The sequence below is a fragment of the Myodes glareolus genome, chromosome 7, assembly GCF_982192425.1.
Source record: "Myodes glareolus chromosome 7, mMyoGla1.1, whole genome shotgun sequence".
Lineage (NCBI taxonomy): Eukaryota > Metazoa > Chordata > Mammalia > Rodentia > Cricetidae > Myodes > Myodes glareolus.
Genome location: NC_142032.1, coordinates 20,652,407 through 20,671,414, shown reverse-complemented (window position 1 = coordinate 20,671,414; position 19,008 = coordinate 20,652,407). Strand labels below are relative to the sequence as shown.

General features: G+C 37.1%; 1 protein-coding gene and 1 pseudogene across 12 annotated transcripts in view; one reads left to right on the top strand and one right to left on the bottom strand.

Annotated features, from left to right (window-relative positions):
- The window catches only part of Lcor (ligand dependent nuclear receptor corepressor), a 155,889-nt gene that overhangs the window by 84,357 nt on the left and 52,524 nt on the right, over positions 1-19,008 (top strand). The window lies entirely within an intron of this gene.
- LOC146893658 (acyl carrier protein, mitochondrial pseudogene) lies at positions 6,148-6,635 on the bottom strand (annotated as a pseudogene).

Below are 19,008 nucleotides of genomic sequence, written 5' to 3'. Positions count from 1 at the left end.
TGACTGTTGTGTATGGCATGCATGCACCGGACCAGAGTGCGGCAGCTTGAGATTTCACCTTACTACCTGTAATAGCACACACCAAAACTTGTGAATTATTACTGGGATTTTGCATCTATAGTTGACATGGGTAGCTTAAACTATGGAAAGTAAAACAACCAATAAGAGAAACTACTTTAGTAAAATACCACAGAGATTAGGGAATATAATTTATAGGTAACGATAGCCATCTTTTGAGTAACCTCTCTGCCAAAACAATCCTGTGAAGTTGGTTTAAAGATATTCTAATTTTACAAATAAGAAAATGGAAAGAAGGGGTCAGAGACTGTTAGAGGTAAAGCCACATAGTTGAGATTTCACCTTTGTTTTTGGCATTAATCCAGTTTGTTAACAAAAATAGCAATGGAAATGCTGAACGTGAGAGGAAGAATTCATTCAGCAGAACTTGGGATGACTTGGGCAGAGGAAAATAAATGAGCGTAAAATAGTTCATTGCTGTTTGAAATGGCCAGTTTTAGCTATACTGGGAGCCAGTGAGTCCTTGATTTCTTGACTTGCTTACATCTTTTCCTTTTTTGTTTATTGGCAAAAGTAAGTATTCTGTGTATTTACTAAAAAAGAAGCAAGAGATTTCATAAATTTGAAAAATTATATTAATGTGTATTTTGGGTGTATCCATCTGCCAAGAACATATTTGTAATCCTCATTACTTACTCGTCTGCTTCTTAAATTTTGTTTTGAGTGGGGAGGGGTATTGTTTCTTTGTTGTTATTTTGAGATAGATTTACTCATAGACCACATTGGTCTTATACTGCTAATCCTCCCGTGTACCCGGTGATTTCTCTCTTTCCTGCCAGTTCCCAAATAACCACTCTGAGGCTTAATATGGCTTATTATTAGCTAGCTCTTAAAACTTATTGACCCATTTCTATCAATGTATATCTTATACCATGAAGCTTGTGGCTTGTTACCTCACATCTTTCTTCCCTTTAGATTGCTAGTATCTCCTTGACTCTCTGCCTTCTTTTTCTCTGTATTTTATTTGGCTTTCCTGCTTAGCTATATTCTGCTCTGCCGTAGGCCAAAGCATCTTCTTTATTTACCAATAATAATAAAACAAATCACAGCATGCAGAGGGGCATTCCACATCACTCCTGCCTCAGTAGCTTGAGTGCCACCATGCCTAGCATTTAGCCTTTAAAAGATTTTTTTTAAGGCATAAAATGGACATGATGGTGCCATAATATCTAGAACCCCAGGTAGGAAACATTAAGGACAAATTTCCCCAATCTCATATAAGTATTTTTAGAGCTAATTGATAATACAAGAGAATATAAATAATAAAAATAATGATGTTACTGGAGTTGCTTTATCTAGGAAGTAGAACCTTTTTGAAAAAAAAAAAGTAGAAGAAATCAGCTTCCAAGCTCAGGTCGCTTTTGAGGAAGGGGAGAAAGGTGAAGCAGCCAAATGAAGTTACTTGGAAAGCAGTTAATAATGAGCGTAAGCATAGAATTGAAAATGTTCAGTCCAAATAGAGTTTCATAAATGAAATTGAAATACAGTATACAGGATGGAAACTTGGAAGAATTTTGAAGCAAATGATATATTACGGGAGATAAATCTTTGAGACTTACAGAGGACCTTCATTTTAGGAAGTAAAAAAAAAATTCAAATTGGAAAGAACAGCAGAGAAAGTGTTGCCTGCTTTGTATCAAGTATATTTCAGGTCCACATGTAACAAAGTACAGGGTCTGTTGTCATCTTTATTGTACTTATAGACACCTGGGCCACCTTAAGTGAGGTGAATGCATGCCCCCAGAATATACTCATGAGAGAATGGCATGTCACTGATAATGAGACTGTAAGACTGTAAGTCCACCCATCCACCTATCCATCCATCCGTCTATCAAATCCATTATCTATCCATTTATCCATTCATCGTCTGTCTGTCTATTGTATTCACTACAATACAATAGTCTAGTAAGAGAATTAAGAAATAGATAATAATATTGCTGAGTGGTGGTGGCACATGCTTTTAATCCCAGCACTTGGGGAGGCAGAGGCAGGTGGAACTTTGTGAGTTGGAGGTCATCCTGGTCTACAGAGCAAGTTCAGGACAGCTAGGGCTGTTGTTATACAGAGAAACCTTGTCTCAAAAAACCAAAAAGAAAAGAAAGGAAGGAAGGAAGAAGGAAAGAAACAGGTAATACAGTAAAACTAGTGCTGTCTCATGTACAGATATAATGCTGTATAGGAGTTCATATTGCTTAGACTTTATAATGCTATTATCCTAAATTGATGGTTTTTATGTCTTTGTACTTAAAATGATGATGGACATCTACAGCAGCCATAGTCACAAGAGGAGAGGGTATAAAAATTTTAGAAAACCTTCTCCTGTATTGAACTATTGAATAAAAAATGGAAATACTATCAGTTTTGAATTTCCAATAAGTAGAAATCCTTGGGCTGGAGAGATGGCTCAGAGGTTAAAAATACTGGCTGCTCTTCCAGAGGTTCTGAGTTCAATTCCCAGCAACCACATGGTGGCTCACAACCATTTGTAATGAGATCTGGTGCCCTCTTCTGGTGTTTTGGCTTACACACAGTCAGGACATCGTATACATAATAAATAAATCTTTTTAAAAAGAAGAAATCCTTAATATTATCCTTATTATTGTGAGGATGACTTACATTTATCTTTAATACTTTTCAATTGCTTGTGCTTGTGTCATGTAAGAAAATTATACACAGTAAATGGTTAGTTGCTGCGTATACTAGCCATTTTGAACACTACATTAAAACACAGTTTCTGTAGAGTTCCATTAGGAAGTTCCAAAAGACAGGTACCTAGAGGATAATTTGTTTTCGTTCAGATGCCTACAGAATGGTTGCCATTTTCTTTCACCTTATGAGGTTGCAGGTCTGCTTCATTAAATGTGTGTAGGGCAGGGGGCGAGAGTGCTGGAATAGTTAACCAGTTTGATAGGGATTGTATTAAACAGATTGCTTGGAGTAGTTTCAACATCTTAATATTTGTCTTTTTTATAAAAAGGATTTACTTCCAATAGTAAAACCAGCAACTGTACATTATACTCTTGCACAAAAGTACCAGCCAGTGGGAGACAAAGGTACTGGATGATACTCAGTCATGGATCTAGTATTCATATGACAAACCCTGGAGCAGTGGGGCAGCTGGCTGAAGCTCTCTTGTTTTAATACTAATGGCAACAGACTTGAGACTCTTTTGGTTCGTTTCTGTTTTTTTTCATGACAGAGTTTCTCTATGTAACAATCCTGGTTGTCCTGGAACTCGCTTTATAGATCAGGCTGGCCTCTAACGCACACAGAGATTCAACTGCCTCTGCCTCCCATCTTTTTTTTTTTTTTTTTTGAAGTTTTTTTTTTTTTTTTGTTTGTTTGTTTTTTCCTTTGAGACAGAGTTTCTCTGTGTAACTGACCAGGCTGTCCTTGCACTCACTAAAATTCTCCTGCCTCTGCCTGCTGTAATTAGTGCTCCTCCTGGCTTTCTTACTATTCTTTACAGATATTCCTAGGGATTTTATCAGATTATTGAGTTTTCAAAGTCTTATTTTTAAAAAATGTCTATGTTAATGTCTCTACCTCTTTTAAATCCTAATTTTTGTAGATTCATTAGTGTTGAACCATTACTTCCCTTGTGTTTCAGGTCTTCACATACTCACTTTTCAGATGTATTAACAGTCCCTCCCAAATTAAAAATGCTTCTGTGTCTTTTAGCCTTTAAATTTAGTTATATTCTTGCTCATTAACTTGGTATTACGCTTAGCCAAACTGAAGACAGCGTTTATATATAGCAAAAATTGTATTAAACACGATTTATACTTTGTTTACATAAAGAACAATAATTTAAGATTCTCTTATATAATTGACTTTAAAGTAAATGAACATTTAAAGTGATGGAGCCATTTTTCCTAGGACTTGCTGGCATTTAAAATAATAAGATGAGGGAGATTGGCATTTAAATCAATGAATTGCATCTTGTCAGCTCTTTTTAACTTATTGCTTAAAATGTCAGAAAGCCATGGGTAACAGGCAGGGCTGTAGCTTTAGAATCATGACTCTGGAAGGCTTTTCTAATATAATTACTTAAAAAAAAAAAGCTTGTGTATATACACTTGCCTTTAATTCCTAGGTTTTTATGCCCTATGGTGTGAATTCATAACAATTATACCTAAATTTAGATAATCAAGGCACACAGTGAGTATGTATTTAGATAGGGGTAGTTTTCAAAAGTCATTTTTTCACTTTTGTATTACACTTAGGAAACCCAGCTTTATTTTCCTCAAGTAAAACTTTTCATTTGATTTTTCCATTTTTTCTTTCATTCCCTTAAGAGAAAATAAGCAGCCATTTATTTAAGCTTTCTTTCTCTTCTCGTCTTACCTTCCCAGATGTAGGGTGACAAATGTTAGACTTAAAAAAGAAATGGTAAGAAATGTTCGGCCTTACTATTTAAAATTTAACTTTATTAACAGTTTATTGCTGTGAGGGCTGACTTTCATGCTGATACAGGTTTCTTGCTTTGTTTATTCAGTGACACCTTTGCTATTCCAGGGACCCCTGGAGCAGTGGTTGTTTTAAGTCACATTTCTATCAGGTCAGCAAAATGTGTTCTGTCACTAAGTCTTGTCCACAGACTGCTTTTTAAATACCTTCAAATTAAAATAAGGGACTGTGTATGCAACAGAACTTTCATGTGGCTTGTAAGACCTAAGTATTTACTGTGTGACCCGTAACAGAACAATTCTTACTTTGAGTGAAGCATTTATTCTCAATGACACATTTAGAACCGTGTATCTTTACTACCCTGCAACTAATTTTCAGTGATCTTTCAAATTTGAAGTAATATTTTTATACAATAAAACTAATTCAAAGAGTAGGGTTAGCTGATTTTGGTAAATGTTTTCAGATACACACACACACACACACACACACACACACGTTTATAAACCCACTAACATAGTGAATGTTCCGCTTACCCTGATGTTTTCCTCGTTCTTCTTTTCACAGTCGTCCAGGCTTAAGCAATCGCTAGAGTTTTATCGTTCCTATAATTATGTACGATCCTGCAATATGCAGTCTTATGTTTGGCTGTTTTAGCGTAACATAAATTTTTAAGGCTCTTGTTTGTTTTTATGTATAATGTTTTGTTCCTCACTCTGTCTCTTTCTCTGTTTTGTTTCAAGATAGGGTTTCACTGTGTAGCCCTGACTGTCCTGGAACTATAGCTATGTATAGATGAGGCTGGTCTTGAACTCAAGAGATCCTCCTGCCTCTGCCTCCTGATCCCAAGCACTAGGATGAAAGGCATGCACCACCAGTGCCTGGCCTTTTTATTTTCTTTGCAATTTTCCTTAGCATAGACACGACCCAATTTAGCTCTTCATTTTTATTAAAACATTTTATGCATAGGAGTGTCTGACCTGCACATATATGTATGTGTACCACATATGTGCCTAGTGCTTGCAGCAGTCAAAAGAAAGTGTCAGATACTCCCTGAAACTGGAGTTACAGAATATTGTGAGCTACCTTATGATCCTTGGAACACAACCTCCATCCTCTGTAAGAATAGCGAGTGCTCTTATCCACTGAGACATCTCTGTCCCCAAGGTGTTCGGTTTTTTTTTTTACACACCACCAAATTGTTGTTAGATGATGACTATTGTGACTTACTTATTTATAAGTTTCTTTGAGGGCGTTGGATCTATTTTCATGCTGTGCTACTTATCTTTTATCAACCATATAAGGGGAAACCAGTGTCCCATATCGTGCCAGGGTTAGTGTTGTCAGTCTTCACGTTATCCAGTGGGTATCTGTCTGATGACAGTTGTAGTTTTTATTTCTTGGATAACATTTGATGTTGAAATTTTCGTATTCATCTTTCCCTTTATTTTCATTCCTCTCTCTGTTCATACATAGACACACTCTGTGTGTGTGTGTCTTAAAATATTTCTTTGGCCTGTTTGCCATTTAAAAAATTTACTGAGTTATAATCATTCTTTATGTATTTTTTTAGTTTTATAATAGATTTATTTCTAAAGGGTAAAACAGTCAGACAATTTAAATACAAGTCCAACAAAAATGCTATCAGTCAGCCATGAGGAAGAAGGCTCTGAAACTTTATTCATATACATCCTTCTTATCTGCAATGTAATCTACAGTTTCTTGTGGATACATTAAGTTCTCTGCATCTGTATCAGGAATTTCAAATACAAGTTCGTCTTCCATGGCCATAATAATCTCCACTTGGTCCAAACTGTCTAATCGCAGATCTTTCATAAAATGAGAATTTACTGAGAGCTTTTCTGGGTCCTGTCATAGAGTTTCAAGACATGCAGCACTCAGTTCTTAATTCCCTCTAAGATCAAAGGGAGTACACCACTGTATTGGTGGCACAAGTGTGTGACCCTTCCAAGCACCTGCGTGAGGGCCAGGGCGGGCAGCAGAGTCCCAGACTTCCTCCAGGTTCCCTCAGGGCAGACAGTGGTGCTGAGTGTCCGGGCCAATGCTAATGTGGGAAGCCGGGCAGTGGCACGCGAAGGCAGGTGGTGGACACAGATGGAAAGGACATGAGCCACCATGGCTACGCCAACCCAGAATTCACTCTTTTATGTATTTTTTATAAACTTTTTGGTCAGGTGTGATGTACAGCTATTTTCTCTTAGGCTGAAGCTTGTTCTTTCCCTCCCTTTTATTAAAGATTTATTCTGGAAATCAAAGTCAGGTCTCCAGGAGTGTGTGGTAAGTGACTTTAACCCACTAAGCCACGTCACCAGCCCACTCAGATTTTTTTATAATGGCACAAAATAGACTGAGACACCCTCTAGGTTTGAAAACATCTTTTGGAGATTTTTATTGCCATGCTAATCCAGAAAGTAGTAAAGCACAATATTAGGTGACAAGAGGACATATTTTCAAGGATTTCTATTTATTTTTAATTTTGTGTGAATGTATGTCTGTACACTGTGTGTGTGCAATGCCAAATAGGCTGGAAAAGGTCAGTGGATCCCCAGTAGTTTACAGACTGTTGTTAATTACCATGTGGTTATTGGAGGTCGATCTTGGGTCCTCTGGAAGAGTAGCCAGTGCTCTTAACTGCTTAGCCATCTCTCCAGCCCGTGTTATAGTTTTTAGTAAAGCACTTGATGTCTTCTTACTGGAGAAGATCTGATCTTGTTCACTATTTCTCCTTATCACTGTTGCTCCTTTAGAATTGAATGTTATTTCATCAATAACTGTATGGTTAATTACTCAGTACTGTGTGATTATGATGATCAAGTGGATTTTGGAGACAGAATCAACTGTAGGTATAAACCGAATCACTAACTTAACCTAACGGAAGTAACTCAAACCGAATCACTAACTTAACCTAACGGAAGTAACTCCTGAAAGATAGAAATTCCAGCTTTTCAGGAGCCAGTTTTTTGTGGTGACTTATGCTGCCATCCTACCCATGGGTTCCTATGTTCCTGGGTAGAGAAGTGTGAGGATTAGAGATGTTAAGTAGGAGGAACAGAGATAAAAAAGAGAGACAGAATAGTAACAGGGAGGGCAACTCAGCGAATACTGAATGCTGAATTTCCTGTGTTATTTTTTCATACACTTTTATACCCCAATACAAACGGGGTGGGGGGAAGGAAGGCAAGAGGCTGTTTTAACGTGATACAAAAGACAACCAGAATAGTTACTTGTTTCAGTACTTGAGACATCAAGCCATTAATTCCTGAGAAAAGTATTTGATGTCTGGGGCAGTGAAAAAACCCTACACCTATAGGCAGCTACTCCTTAAGTCAAACCTCCTATTTCAAAAGCAGGAGTAGAAGTATGCTTGAATTCTCTGACCTTTGTTCAGGGTGGAGTGGCTCTACCTCTATGGGCCATCTTAATGTCTAAAACACCAAGTAACCACACCCTAGGTAAGGATATCTTTTTTTGTAGCCACGCCTGCTGTAAACAACTTTGAAAGAGCAAAAATAAGCTCAAACTCTCTGACCTTTAGAAAAGGTGGAATAGGCTCACATTTTTAGCTTTCCATACTAGTTTAGACCTTCAGTTTTACTCCCATTTGGCTATGACCAAAAGCTTCTTTTTTGTAGTTGAAGTACCTGATATCCTTTTTTTTAAACATTTTTTATTTATTATGTATACAATATTCTGTCTGTGTGTCTGCCTGCAGGCCAGAAGAGTGCATTAGATCTCATTTCAGATGGTTGTGAGCCATCTTGTGGTTGCTGGGAATTGAACTCAGGACCTTTGGAAGAGCAGGCAATGCTCTTAACCACTGAGCCATCTCTCCAGCCCCTCGGTGTCTTTTATTTTTTTCGTTTTTTTTTTCTAAAAAAATATAGAATAGTATTACATATTTCTGTTAGTTTTTGCTATACCATATATAATGCATCTATTTAAATTGCAGATGTGTAGAAACAATGCTGGAGTATTTTGTTGATTTGCTATCATCTGACTGTTGAGCTATATGCCACATAAATTTTCTTGTTTTTATTGTTTTTTTTTAATATTTTGTCTATGTATATACAGCAAGGGTCAGGACAGACAGTAAGTCATGTTTTTGTTTTTTGTTTGTTTTTTTTTAATGCATCTTCCCTGTAAAAATTTTTTTCTCTCCTGAGACAGGGTTTCTCTTTATAAGCCAGGCTAGCCTCTGCCTTCTGAGTTGCTGGGATTAAAGGTTCGTTCGATCTATCTATCTATCTATCTATCTATCTATCTATCTATCTATCTATCTATCTATCTATCTATCTATCTTATAACACCTGGCTAAATTTGTAAACAGGATGTCTAGGAGCAGTTGATAAAGTGTAATTAAAGCAAAAGCAAAAGCAAAGCAAAATGTATGATTTTTGTTGTATGTTTGACCGTTAGTTATTCGCTATGCATAAATTGTAAGTGAAAGAGCCATTTAGCTGATAAAAGTCATTTGTATATGTAGTATGTGTCTGCATGTGTGCACACTTGTGCACATGTATTCAGTCTCATGTGGATAGAGCATATAGGTTATAGGAAGTTTTTCACTTCTTCATCACTTTAATTTTTTGAGACAGTTTCTCACTGAAATTCACCATTCTGTTGGGGTGGACAGTCTACCAGCAAGTTCTAGGGATCCAGTGTCTGTATCTTTCTAGTGCTGATATTGTGGGCCATGCTTGTCTGACTTTTTTTCTGAATGCTAAGGATCTGAACTCAAGTCCTTGTGCTTGCATGACAGTAATTTTGCCGATTGAACCATCTTCCCAGCCCCTAAAAGTAATTAAAACAACCATGTAACACTGTCTTAATCCCTAGCTCTTATACACAATAAGAGCTCAAACATTCTTCTAACAGATGTGATAGACCTTAAGAACAGAGAACTCTTATAACTCTTTCTAGGTAGAAAAATTAGAATAGACTTAGAAAGTGCCTAAAGGCATTATTAAAAAATAAAATTGTTTTGGTTTACAATTCAGAAGAGACTGATAGCTCCTTTTTAGTAACAATTGAAATAACGTATATGTTAAAAAGTTAACATTAAGCCTGGTAATGGTCGTGCATACTTTTAGTTCCAGCACTTGGGAGGCTGAGGCAGATCTCTGAGTTCAAGGCCAGCTCATTCTACATAGCAAGTTCCAGGACAGCCAGGGTTAAACAGAGAAACCTTGTCTCAAAAATAAATAAATAAATAATTTAACAAATAAATAAATAAATAAAATTTTTTAAAAAAATTAAAAATGTTAACATTACCAGAAAAAAGAAGCAAGAAAGTCTTCCTGAAATCTGATTTTCAAATTTTCGTGGTAGTTTACTTCTGCAAAATAACCTCATTTTTGTTGTAAAAGACTTACCAATTTATGCCCCAGTAGAGTATTAAAAACAGCCATTGAAGGATAACAGCTTGATGTGTGGCCTAAGTATAGGCAGATCAGCTTCAGTTTGGAGGAAGAGCAGATAGACTGGAAGAAAGCCACACTGGACAGAGATGCTGAGTAGTCTTAGACATCTCATCTAAGAAGTAGCATTAGAACCTGCTTACCAGATTGGATGACATGATTTACTCTTGCAGTTTCAGTACTTTGGAGTTGTAAGAAGGAGTATGATATGTTCTATCGAGCCTGGGCAAATACTCGGGCTGTGCTGCATACATGGGGAAAGCAACCCAGCAACGTAATACATACAAGGCCACGTTGCTAATTTTTACTAGGTACATGTGGAACATTTTCTAGGATAGGACACCCGACAGATTCTCCCCTGCATTTCTAAGGATCAAACCCAGAGTGTTCTAATATGCTATGCAAACATTCTTAACTGAGCTACACCTCAGACCCATAAATTAATACATTTTAAAAAGTTGAGTAAGTTTTCCAATACAGTGGAATGAAAATTAGAAACCCGTAAAAGGAAATACAATGAATCCACAAGCATGGAAATTGAATCACTTTTGTTGGAAGATATAAGAACAGATCCCAGAAGAAATTGATGAATGAACCAAAATGAAACTTGATATCTAATTATCAGTATAGATAAAAGTAATCTATGTTTCAAATACCTACAGTAAAAAGAAATTCCAAACCAATATCCTAGCCACCCCCTTAAGAAACTGAAAAAATATGGACAGACTAATCTGAAATAAACAGAAAAATGGGATCAGAGCACACATAAATAAAATAGTATAGAAAATGATAGAGAAAAAAATCAAGGGGCTAGAGTGGTAGGTAGCTCAGTAGTTAAGAACACTAGCTGTTCTTCCAGAGTACCTGTGTTCAAGTCCTAGGACCCACATAGTGAATCAGAACTTCATTAATTCAAATTCCAGGTGATCCTGTGCTGCCTTCTGGTGTTTGTGAGCACTGCACAGATATACATGCAGGCAAAACACCCATATGTATAAATTAAAAATAATAAAAAAAACTCCAGCGAAACTAAAAGCTGTTTCTTTGAAAACATTAACAAGATTGATAAACTGCTCATTTAAAAAGAACAGACTTAATGAAATGGGGTGGGAAGTTCTTGTGTATATGTGTTTCTTTTATTAATGAATAAAGAAACTGTCTTGGGCCTATGCATGGCAGAATAGAGATAGGCGGAGGAAACTAAACTGAATGCTGGGAGAAAAAAGGCAGAGAGTAAGGGAGATACCATGGAGCCGCCAGAGGAAAAAGACATGAGCAACTAGCCAAAACCGTGCCATAAGCCTCGTGGTAAAATATAAAATAATAGAAATGGGTTAACCAAGGATGTAAGAGCTAGCTAGCAATACGCTTAAGTGATTGGTCAGGCAGTTATTTACATAATATAGTTTCTGAGTGGTTATTTTGTGGTCTGGGCAGCCAGGAACGAACAAGCAGCCTCCAACTACAATGAAACATGAATGATAATGGGGAAATTACCTCCAACCTTATGGCAATAAGAGAGATTACTTGGGAAATGTTATGAATACTTTCTATAAAATTAAATAACTTGATGGGTCAATTTTTTTTGAAAAGCTGAAGTATCAAAAATAATTTTATTTAAGAAACATTTAAACCAGGTGTTGGTGGTGCACAGCTTCAATCCCAACACTCAGGAGGCAGAGGCAGGTACCTGGAACTCTGTGCATTCAAAACTAGCCCTGACTACAGAGAGAGTTACAGGACAGTTAGGGCTGTTACACAGAGAAACCCTGTCTCAGAACAAAGGATATATTTGAATAGATCTGTATTGTGAGTTCAATTATGTCCCCCCAAAAGTTGTGATGAAAAAGAATAGTAACCAATGGTATTTATGAATGGGACTTTATTTGAAAATTAGACCTTTGGATTCTTAATGTAGTCTAGTTAAAATGAAGTGATGGTTGGTCAGTGTAGTCCATGAATCCAACAACTTGGTGTCTTTATAAGTAAGAAGGGACAGACAAAGATACAGGGGAAAAGGGGTTTATAAAGATACTAGTAGAGATTTTATTATATCATCGTGAGCCTGGGAATGCAAAGGTGGTCAGCAATCACCAGAAGGTAGAAGCAAGTAGGGAAGAATAAAGCCTCCAGAAAGGAAAGAACTCTGCAGACACCATGATTTTGGACAAGTAGCCTCCAGGACTGTGAGAATAAACCTCTACTGTTAGAGCCTAATGTTATTATGTTAAAGTTGCCCTCGGAAATGAATACAACTTAAAATAAATGAAGAGATTAAATTGGCAGTTAAAAATAAAAAAATAAACACACCTTATTAGGAATAGTCCATATTTCCCTCTTTATTATTATTATTATTATTATTATTATTATTAATTTATAAAAATTTCCACTTCCTCCCCTCCTCCCAATACCCTCTCACTCTCCCCACTCCCTCTCCTCCTCCCTCTCCAGTCCTAAGAGCAGTCAGGGTTTCCTGCCCTGTGGGAAGTTCAAGTTCCTCCCTCCTCCCTCCAGGTCTAGGAAGGTGAGCATCCAAACAGACTGGGATCCCAAAAAGCCAGTAAGTACATGCAGATGAAATAAGTCCCAGTGCCATTATCAGTGGCTTCTTAGACAGCCCCCATGTCAGCCACATTCAGAGAATCCGGTTTGATCAGTCCCAGTCCAGCTGGCCTTAGTGAGCTCTCATATGATCAGTTCCTTTGTATCAGTAGGTGAACGCACCCCTCGCGGTCCTGATTTCCTTATTCATGTTCTCCCTTCTTCTCCTCATTTGAACCTTGGGGGCTCAGTCCATTGTTCCAATGTTGGTCTCTGTCTCAATCTCCATCTATCGTCGGATGAAGGTTCCCTTTGATACTGACTTCCTTGCTCACGTTCTCCCTCCTTCTGCTTTTCATTTTGACCTAGGGAGTTAAGTCCTGTGTTCCAATGTGGGTCTCTGTCTCTATCACTATCCATCGCCAGATGAAGGTTCTATGGTGATATGCAAAATATTCATCAGTATGGTAATGGGCCAAGGCCATTTCAGGCACACTCTCCTCTGCTGCCCAGGGAACAATTTGGAGACCTCTCCTTGGACCTGGGAACCCCTCTAGAATCAAGTCTCTTGCAAACCCTAAAATGTCTCCCTTAGTTGAGATATATACTTTCCTGCTCCCATATCCATCCTTCCTCCCTCGCCCCATCCCATTCCCCCAAGCTATCCTCCATCCTCCCCTTCTCCCTTCTCTCTAACCGTCTCCCCTTACTTACTCCACCCCCCATCTCCCGTGCACCCAAGTTTGCCTGGCAATCTTGTCTCCTTCCAATATCCAGGAGGATAACTATATGATTTTCTTCAGATTCACCTTCTTATTTAGCTTCTCTAGGATCATGAATTATAGGCTCAAAAACCTTTAATTATGGCTAGAATCCACTTATGAGTGAGTGCATACCATATTCCTCTTTTTGGGTCTGGGTTACCTCACTCAGAAAAGCGTTTTCTATTTCTACCCGTTTGCATGCAGAATTCAAGATGTCATTGTTTTTTACCGCTGAGTAAAACTCTATGTGTATATGTTCCACACCTTTTTTAATTGCGAATCAAAGGCCCAGAAAATATGTTCAACAAAATTATAGAAGAAAACTTTCCCAACCTAAAGAACGATATTCCTATGAAGGTTCAAGAAGCATACAGAACACCGAATAGACTGGATCAAAAAAAAATCATCCCCTCGCCATATAATAATCAAAACACAAAATGTACAGATTACAGAAAGAATATTAAGAGCTGCAAAGGAAAAAGGTCAAGTAACTTATAAAGGTAAACCTATCAGACTTACACTGGGCTTCTCTATGGAAACCATGAAAGCCAGAAGGTCCTGGATAGAGGTACTGCAGAAACTAAGAGACCATGGATGCAAGCCCAGACTACTATACCCAGCCAAGCTATCGTTCACTATCAGTGGAGAAAACAAAATATTCTAGGATAAAAACAAATTTAAACAATACGTAGCCACAAACCCAGTCATACAGAAAGTAATAGAAGGAAAATCACAACCCAAGGAATCTAACATTGCCAACACTGCCTACAATAACTCAGACATCTAGTGACCCTCCACAAGCACATTTCCCTCTTTTGTCTAATTAAAAAGGAAGGTTTTAATTTTAATGTAGTAAAATTATATACAACAAAGATAGTCATCAAGTAAGAGTTGCAGTTACAGTAGTTCATTTCTATCTGGCTAAATTAGAGAAAATATTCTGTTATCTATTTTATCTTTGTGACTTTAAATCTTATACCAAATTTATCTTAGAACTAAAGAAAACTTTAATTGTGACTAGTCTTCAGCTTTATCAAAGACCCCAGAAGGGTGAAATATTACTTAGTGACAGAGACATTTACTGCCTGGACATTCACTCTAAGTTCCCCTGTAATTTGGAGCATCCATCTTTGGCCTACAGGTCTAGAATATCAGACAGACTTAGCACTGAAGCACGAAATTTTGAAGGACTGTCTTACCTTGTCTTGACAAAGTTTGTGAGTTGCTTTCTTTTGCGTCCTGCTGGTTCAGTTAGGCTGGTATACTGTCAGCAATTGAGGCAAGGGCAGTTCTTTGCCCAGTGGCTAGCTTTTGCCATAAAGATAGCAAATTCCTCCATGCCTGTCATCTTTTTTGAAGTAGATTGGTGCTGTCAGGAACAAATGTGTTTCCCTCGCACAAAAAGCTTTAGATCACTAAACATATGGAATGCCACATTCTATAGGTCTTTGAAGTATTTGAAGACCATCTATTTATATCTGTGTATGACCTTAAAAACATACCTAATATGACTATAAGTTTGACTATTATTGATGATTAGTAATCTGTATTTCTTATTTATGCATTATATTTTAAATGAGCTACATAAACAATATCCCAAAAGGAGTAGAAATATATATACACTATAACAAAATTAACTTCAAATTTCTATCCGTGTACACTGTGAAATATTTAAGACTAGAAGTTGCTTTTTTAGTTTAAAAGTAAATTTAATAATCTAACTTTTTATCTGTTATTCCTATACCCCCACCCCTTTTTTAAGAAAGAAACTTTGAATCTAATCTCCTTTGTTCAGCTTTTTTTCCTGACGGTTGCCAATAACAACTTGTAGCCAATCCCCCCTTTAAATGATAATAAGCACTCATAATCCATCTTTTGGGAATGTGGGCATAGTTCTCCTGCCTACTTCTTGTTGTTTGGGGGCTTTGGTAATTTTGGGGGGAAACTTGAGAAAATCAGGATATTTGTTAGGTCTTGGCTGTAGTATTCTGTAAGTTTGGATCATCTCAGCAGCCTTGAAGCTGTTCTAGATGCTGGATCACCTGGGCAACCTATTTTTATTGGTATCCTGTTCTCTTACTCTGAAAATATATAAACTTTTACAGGTAAAATACAGATTTGTATTAATGCAAGTGTAGACTGTGTGTTGTACATAAGTTAGCCAAAGATGATTTTTTTTGTTTCATGTTTGAACATGTAAAATATATATCACATGTCTTGTAGTTCTTCCAGGTTTATTTATGTTTGTAGTTAGGATTTTCAGAGAGTCTTTCCCGATCAAACCTAATTATCTTTAACCTCGAGTGAATCCACAGCCTCTCATTTCCTGTGACAGTAAAGGCATAACCCCTTCTCCAAAGTAACATATCTTTTGACTTTCATTTTGAAATCAAGACATCTTTAAAAATGTATAGGTTGGTTTAATCCAGCAGTTTTTATAATCCAGTGTGTCTTTGCAGCTGTTATTCCTTCCTTAGCAGTCAAAAAATTACATACAGTATTCAGGCTCTGTAATTTTCATCTTCTTTACTCCCTTTTTAAGGGTTTTATCATTTTAAAACCTTTTTTGTTTTTTTTTAAATTTTTTTTTATGACTGTCTATACCTTCTCTTTTCTCTCCCAAGCCTATGTATATGTTTAAGCACACTGTAACCAGTTTAGAGGTATTTTTCCATCTGAACCAGTCTTTTCTGAATATCAGTAAAGTTTTTTGATTGCATGAGATCAATCTTAAACTGCTGTGTCAGCTGCTGCAGGTGTAGCTTAGCTTAGTGCATGGCAACTGGCGGCTGGCTCTTCCCACAGGCAGCTTCTGGGAAACATGCAATAAGGAAGTTCCATTTGGCTCTCTTTCTGTGCATTTTAGAACTCTTTTTTTTTTTTTAAGCTTTCTCAAGCGTTATTTATACGGCCTTGGATGTTCAGTGCCATTTGTAGGTGGACTTTTCTTTTCTACCTACCAGTTCTCAAATATCTGACACAGAGACTGATAACTCAGGCTTATTACTAAATAGCTTTTACAACTTAAATTAGCCCATATTTTTAAATCTAAGCTCTACCATTTGACTCATGGCTTGTTACCTCATTTTGTACACATCTTGCTTCTCTGTGTCTGGCTGGAAACTCTCCTAACTGCACCCTTGTTCTTCTAGAATTCTCGTAGTCTGTCTCTCCTGCCCATACTCCTAGCTGTTGGCCAATCAGTTGTTAATTAAGCCAACTCGAATGACAAATCTCTACAGTGTACAAAAGGATTATTTCACACACACCTGTAGTCTGAGGCTGGAGAGATGGCACAGCAGTTCAAAGCACTGGTTATTCTTTCAGAAGACCAGGTTTGTTTTCCAGTGCTCACATAGTGGTTCTTTAACTTCAGATCCAGAGGATCGGATGTCACCTTCTGAGTTCTGTGAACACTAGGAACATACATGCATGTTGGCAAACAAATATAAATCCTTTTTATAAATTATCAAAGAAAAATTATGGATTCTGGTTTATCAGATACTTAAAATATTAATACTAATTCTTACTTAACTTTTCTGAAGTATGGTAGGGAAGGCTTTTTCCCCCCAGAAGGAGCCTTTTATTTATTTTTTTTCTTTTTTAATTGTTTTTATTGAGCTGTATATTTTTCTCTGCTCCCCTCTCTTCCACTCTCCTCCCCCCCCTTCCACTCTTCTCCCCTTCTACCTTGTGATCCCTATGCTCCCAATTTACTCAGGAGATCTTATCTTTTTTTACTTTCCATGTACATCAGATCCATGTATGGCCCTCTTAGGGTCCTCTTTGTTGTCTAGGTTCTCTGGGATTGTGAATTATAGGCTGGTTTTTCTTTGCTTTATGTCTAAAAACCACTTATGAGTGAGTACATACGATATTTGTCTTTCTGGGTCTGGGTTATGTTACTCAATATGATGCCCGCAGATTTCAAGAAAAGGAATCTTTTATTACCCATACCAAACCCGGCAGAAATGTCACTGAAAAATGCAGAATACTATCAGGACGAATCCTCCACATCTACCAATACATAAAAACTTAAATATACCATTATCTATTGAGATGTACCTTAGTGTTAAAAAAGTTGGTTTAATACCCCAAGATCAATTAATGTAATACAGTGTGTTGCTAAAATAAATAGCAGACATTCAAAAGTCTCAATAGATAACTTGAAAGTGTGGCCAGAGTACAATTTTTCACAACTGCCACAAAAGCACTTTGTTTCTTAATACCAAAGACTGAAACAGCCTCTTCCTAAGATGAGGAATAACATAGTACTGCCCGTGATCAATGCTTCCATTCAGTTTTGTTTTAGGAGGTTCTAACTAGAGTAATATGGCAATAAAAAGGAATCACTATCATACAAATATGGAGGTGGCAAGAGTAAAACTTGATGCTATATAGAGTTTTAGGTTGTGTTTTGGATGTCTTTATTTATTGATGTTTTGCCTGCATGTTTGTGTATCACTTGCATGCCTAGTGCCCCAGAGAATCTGACATCTGCTTCTGGTTTTCATGTACATGCACGTATACACTTGTGCACACCTTAAAAAAAAAAAAGAGAAGGGAAAAGAGGGTTGTGCAGATAACTAATAGAGCATTTACCTGACATGTGTGAGGCCCTATGTTAGATCCTTTGCAGTACTAAAACACGCATGTACACAAATATTTAATTGTTGTGAACAGTGGCATTAATGAAATATTGAAAAACTCCCAAAATGGGGGAGAAAATGCTTTTATATGCTTCATAATAGATAAAGAATATATCAAGAACTCTTAACAATAACAACATAGTCTAATTAAAAAGTGAGCAGATAATCTGAATCTTCAAAGAAGTATTCACATGACCAAAGACCACAGAAAGAGTTTGACATCAAATGACAGCAGGCAGATATAAACCTAAGCCAAAACATAACCTATATAGCACTTTTCTCTTAGAATGGTATCTTAGGGTTTCTATTGCTGTGAAAAGATACCATGACTACTACGGCAAACTCTTATACTGTAAAACATTTAAGTGGGGTGGCTCACTTACAATTTAAGAAGTTTAATCCATCATCATTATGGCAGGGAGTGTGGCAGGATGCAGGCAGACATGGTGCTGGAGTAGTAATCTAGAGTCCTACATCTTGAAGGCAGCAGTAAGTTGAGACACTGGGCAGGATCCTGAGCATAAGAAATCTCAGAGCCCACCCTCACAGTGACACAAGGTTATATCCACTCCAACAAAACCACACCTAATACTACCATACCCTTTGAGGTTATGGGGGCCACTTATATTCAAACCTATCACAGATGGATAATTTTTTAAAAAAGAAGGTATTCATGACTGTATGGCAAACTTGGAGCTCCATACATTTTTGTGGTACAGCTACTTTCACACTTCTAAAAATGCTAAACATAGTTAACATATGATCTAGAAATTACTTTTTAACTGTATAGTTATGAGAGTTAAAATAGGCATCCATACAAAAGCCTGAGTACTTAATACTCTCATTACTTATGTGATAGTGGAAAAGTGGAAACTGTCCAAATAGTCATCAACTGTTAGATGGATAATATGTAGTATAGCCATAAAATGGAATGTTCATTTAGCAGTAAAAGGAAATGCAAACATCTGCTATGATATAGATGAATCTTGAAATTATATGCTAGGAGAACACGCCACCGCCTCAAACAAAAGGGGCTCCATTTAGATGAAGTGATCACAATAAGCATATCTTCAGAAGTGAAATAAAGTATAATTGACTGCTTAGGGCTGGCTGCAAGCAGTGGGATAGAGG